The sequence below is a fragment of the Triticum urartu genome, chromosome 6 (assembly GCF_003073215.2).
Source record: "Triticum urartu cultivar G1812 chromosome 6, Tu2.1, whole genome shotgun sequence".
Classification (NCBI taxonomy): domain Eukaryota; kingdom Viridiplantae; phylum Streptophyta; class Magnoliopsida; order Poales; family Poaceae; genus Triticum; species Triticum urartu.
The window spans coordinates 95528834-95534833 of record NC_053027.1 but is presented as its reverse complement, the minus strand read 5'-3'; positions in this window follow the sequence as shown (position 1 = coordinate 95534833).

Sequence of the window (6000 nt, the reverse complement as noted above, 5' to 3'; positions counted from 1 at the left end):
ACATGCCCCAGTGCATATAAATTGGTTGAAAAATCAAATATGTGTCCTTCGGTACATGCTTAGGTCTGATGCAAGAAATGGGAATGAATTTGAGACACCCTGCCACCGTCACTCGGCCGCAAACATTGAGATACTTGGTTTTAAAATTCTAGTAAATCCAAAACTCGTCTGAAATTCATGAAACTTGGCATGCTATCATGGAGCGGCATCAACATTCCATGGTAAAAATTTTGTCCCATTTGGGGCAGGTTTGGGTATAAGCTTCTCAAAAATCAGAGCTTCTCATAACAAGCGTGATGGTTTCGGTAGCTAGGGAACGTGCCACCTTTGGGGATGAAACAATATCCATTGCCTCTTATTGCTTTCAAAAAATTTCTAGTGTTAACATAGAACAACAGGAGTGTTGTGTTTAATTTTGGAATTTTTCGGGGTTCATTTGGACATTTTTGTACATTAACTTGGTTTTCTAGGCATTTTATGTGCATAATTCAAATTTGAACTACATGCACATGCTCCAGTGCATATAAATTGGCTGAAAAATCAAATATGTGTCCTTCGGTGCATGCTTAGGTCCCATGCAAGAAATGTGAATGAATTTCAAACACCCTGCCACTGTCACTCAGCCGCAAACATTGAGATACCTGGTTTTTAAATTCTAGTAAATCCAAAACTCGTCTGAAATTCATGAAACTTGGCATGCTATCATGAAGAGGCATCAACATGCCATAGTAAAAAATTTGTCCCATTTGGGGCAGGATTGGGTATAAGCTTCTCACAAACTAGAGCTTCTCACAACAAGCGTGATGGTTTCGGTAGGGAACGTGCCACCTTTGGGACGAAACGATATCCGTTGCGTCTTATTGCTTTCAAAATTTTTCTAGTGTCCACATAGAACAACATGAGTGTTGTGTTTAATTTTGGAATTTTTTGGGGTTCGTTTGGACATTTTTATAAATTAACTGGGTTTTCTAGGCATTTTATGTGCATAATTCAAATTTGAACTACATGCTCATGCGCTAGTGCATATAAATTGGTTGAAAATCGAATATGTTTCCTTCGGTGCATGCTTAGGTCCCATGCAAGAGATGGGAATGAATTTCAAACACCAGGGCACTATTGATTGCCGGCAAAATGTTGAGATACTTTGTTTTTAAATTCTAGTAAATCCATAACTCGTCTGAAATTCATGAAACTTGGCATGCTATAATGGAATGGCACCCGACATGTTGTGGTATTTTTCGTGTCCAGCCAACAAAGGCATTTTGAAACAAATAACTGCCACTGTAACATCTCAAGCGTCTTGTATAATTTAAATTGTGTGCATTCTGTTAACCATTCACGTGACGCCACGCCTCACTCTTTTAATGGCTTGGCGGTGCCGTGCGGACAGATGCTTGAGTGCTTGACTAAACGGGAGGCATGCGAGCTGTATTCCAATGAGGAGGCTCACCGGGAAGCATGCGAGCTGTACGCCGCGTAGGCTCACCGAGAAGCGAGCCCTCTGACTTCCATGGCCACCCACCTTGCTCACATCCTCTCCATTAATTGCACCCAAGCCGTAGTTTATTATGGTTTCTAAATATAAAACACTCATTGCAAACGTTTTAGTTAGAACACTCGTATGAAAACCGACAACTTCCCCAGGAAGCCAAGTGAAAATGTGCCTAGCAGGATTTGTGCAGCTCTTGATTGCAAACGTTTTAGTTAGAACACTCGTATGCAAACCGACAGCTTCCCCAGGAAGCCAGGAGAAAATGTGCCGAGCAGGATTTCTGTAGCTCTTGATCGCAAACATTTTAGATAGAACACCCGTATGCAAAGTGAGAGCTATGGTCTTCCCCCTTAAGTCAAGGGAAAATTCACAGCACGGGATTTGTGCATCCCTTCAACGCAAACGGTTGTTTTGGATGACCCGTGTGCAACCACGTACAAACAATTTGGTAAGATTTGCATCTGTCATATTGGGTACGTTGCCATTTGTCAAACAGGAAAGATTGACATTTGTTGATCTTAACATTGACATTTGTGAATCCTGTAACATTGCAATTTGTCAAAATATGTAGCTAAAAATCACTAGCACTATCTAATTTTTGCAACTAAAATTCAATAATTAAGCATATATTTCATTCATAGATTACGCAGTCGTTCTTAATTTATACAAACAGTTCAACTAGATAGCTGAACCGACCAAACTTTTCCCCAACTGTTGTCAACACGTACTGAAATAGCTAGTTCAACTATATATACTAGCTACTTTTAAGTACGTTGTACAGTTCCACCATACATCTATAGTCAGATGAACTGAACAAAATAGCCACTAAATACTACTACTACAGAGGGGCTTTGTGCTACTTCTGGCAGCCTCTCCTCTGCCGAGCGCGCTCAGTAAGAGGCAGAGGAGCAAGAGGAGCCTACCGACGAGCTAGACAAATGCAATTTGGTGCCTGCCGCTGCTGCACGTTCAGCGACCCTCGCTAGCTCAAACGCCCACTACCGCTCTAGAAGATCCATCTTGAAGTGGCCGAACTACTCATAGATCTCTTGATTCCTTGCCTCTGCGTCAGCGTGTGCTGCGGCCACGGCTGCGGTAAGGCTCTTCGTGCTATACGAGGCGCTCCTCCTCCTCCCGCAGGAACTCGATGTAGCGCGCAAGGTCGCTAGCGCATGTGCGGGCCTCCACCTCCGCCTCCCTCCTTCGGGCGGCGGTGGCGGAGCGGGTGATGATCCCAGCGGTCAACGGTGGGCTGGCGGCCACAGCGGCCGACGATGGGGTGGCGGCCACGACGACCACCTCACGCCTTCAGGCCGCGGTGGCGAAGCGGGTGATGGCCGGTAGTGGGGTGGTGGCCACGACGGCCACCTCCCACCTTCAGGCCACTTCTACCTCTTGAGCATGTGTTGGTTTTCCCTTGAAGAGGAAAGGGTGATGCAACAAAGTAGCGTAAGTATTTCCCTTAGTTTTTGAGAACCAAGGTATCAATCCAGTAGGAGACTACACGCAAATCGCCTACTACCTGCACAAACAAATAAGAACCTCGCAACCAATGCGATAAAGGGGTTGTCAATCCCTTCACGGTCACTTACGAAAGTGAGATCTGATAAAGATAATAAGATACATATTTTTGGTATTTTTGTTGTATAGATTGGAAAGTAAAGATTGCAAAATAAATAGTAAACTAGAATTGTAGATCGGAAACTTATATGATGTAAAGTAGACCCGCGGGCCATAGGTTTTACTAGTGGCTTCTCTCAAGATAGCATATATTACGGTGGGTGAACAAATTACTACCGAGAAATTGATAGAAAAGCGCATAGTTATGAGAATATCTAGGCATGATCATGAACATAGGCATCATGTCCGTGTCAAGTAGACCGAAACGATTCTGCATCTACTACTATTACTCCACACATCGACCGCTATCCAGCATGCATCTAGAGTCTTAAGTTCATAAGAACAGAGTAACACATTAGGCAAGATTACATCATGTAGAGGGATAAACTCAAGCAATATGATATAAAACCCATCTTTTTATCCTCGATGGCAATAATACAATATGTGCCTTGCTGCCCCTACTGTCACAGGGAAAGGACACCGCAAGATTGAACCCAAAGCTAAGCACTTCTCCCATTACAAGAAAGATCAATCTAGTAGGCCAAACCAAACTGATAATTCGAAGAGACTTGCAAAGATATCAAATCATGCATATAAGAATTCAGAGAAGAATCAAATATTGTTCATCGATAAACTTGATCATAAACCCACAATTCATCAGATCTCGGAAAATGCACTGCAAAAAGAATTACATTGAATAGATCTTCAAGAACATTGAGGAGAACTTTGTATTGAGATCCAAAGAGAGAGAAGAAGCCATCTAGCTAATAACTATGGACCCGAAGGTTTATGGTAAACTACTCACACATCATCGGAGAGGCTACGGTGTTGATGTAGAAGCCCTCCGTGATTGAATCCCCCTTCGGCAGGTCGCCGGAAAAGGTCCCCAGATGGGATCTCACGAGTACAGAAGGTTGTAGTGGTGGAAAAGTGGTTTCGTGGCTCCCCTGGTTGTTTTCAGGGTATAAGAGTATATATAGGCGAAAGAAGTAGGTCGGTGGAGCTACGAGGGGCCCACGAGGGTGGGGGGGCGCCTACCCCCTAGGCGCGCCGCCCTACCTCGTGGCCGCCTCGTTGCTTCCTTGACCTCCACTCCAAGTCTCCTGGATTGCGTTTGTTCCAAAAAAGATCCTCGCGAAGGTTTCGTTCCGTTTGGATTCCGTTTGATATTCCTTTTCTGCGAAACACTGAAATGGGCAAAAAAATACTCCCTCCGTTCCTGGATATAAGGTGTATAGTTTTTGGCACGGAAATTAAAGAACACACGTGGAGGGAAAATTTCATAAGTTTTGGGCGAGATTACACCTGACTAATTGGCATGAGAAAATAGAGGAGCTTGCCTAATATAAGGAAATGTAATCAAATCCTTAAAAAATTATCCAAACGAGTGGTGCAACGCAATACACCTTATATTTCGGGTTTTTTCTCAAAAATCTATACACCTTATATCAAGGAACGGAGGGAGTAGCAATTTGCACTGGCTCTTCGGTTAATAGGTTAGTCCCAAAAATAATATAAAAGTGCATAATAAATCCCATTAAACATCCAAAACAGATAATATAATAGCATGGAACAATCAAAAATTATAGATATGTTCGAGACGTATCAAGCATCCCCAAGCTTAATTTCTGCTCGTCCTCGAGTAGGTAAAAGATAAAAACAGAATTTTTGATGTGGAATGCTACCTAACATAATTTTCAATGTAATCCTCTTTATTGTGGCATGAATGTTTAGATCTAAAAGATTCTAAACAAAAGTTTAATATTGACATAAAAATAATAATACTTCAAGCATGCTAACTAAGCAATTATGTCTTATCAAAATAACATAGCCAAAGAAAGCTTATCCCTACAAAATCATATAGTTTGGCCATGCTTCATTTTCGTCACACAAAATGCTCCCATCATGCACAACCCCGATGACAAGCCAAGCAATTGTTTCATACTTAGCCTTTTCAAACTCTTTCAACTTTCACGCAATATATGAGCGCGAGCCATGGACATAGCACTATGGGTGGAATAGAATATGATGATGGAGGTTGTCTGAGAAGACAAAAAGGAGAAAGTCTCACATTGACGCGGCTAATCAACGGGCTATGGAGATGCCCATCAATTGATGTCAATGCAAGGAGTAGGGATTGCCATGCAACGGACGCACTGGAGCTATAAATATATGAAAGCTCAACAAAAGAAACTAAGTGGGTGTGCATCCAACTTGCTTGCTCACGAAGACCTTGGGCATTTTTAGGAAGCCCATCATTGGAATATACAAGCCAAGTTCTATAATGAAAAAATCCCACTAGTATATGAAAGTGACAACATAAGAGACTCTCTATCATGAAGATCATGGTGCTACTTTGAAGCACAAGTGTGGAAAAAGGATAGTAACATTGCCCCTTCTCTCTTTTTCTCTCATTTTTTTTATTTGGGCCTTTTTCTCTTCTTCTTTTATGGCCTCTTTTTTTGTCCGGAATCTCATCCCGACTTGTGGGGGGATCATAGTATCCATCATCCTTTACAAACATGGGACAATGCTCTAATAATGAAAATCATCACACTTTTATTTACTTACAACTCAAGAATTACAACTCGATACTTAGAACAAAATATGACTCTATGTGAATGCCTCCGGCGGTGTACCGGGATATGCAATGAATCAAGAGTGACATGTATGAAAGAATTATGAAGGTGGCTTTGCCACAAATATACATGATCATGCAAAGCAATATGACAATGATGGAGCATGTCATAATAAACAGAATGGTGGAAAGTTGCATGGCAATATATCTCGGAATGGCTATGGAAATGCCATAATAGGTAGGTATGGTGGATGTTTTGAGGAAGATATAAGGAGGCTTATGTGTGATAGAGCGTATCATATCACGGGGT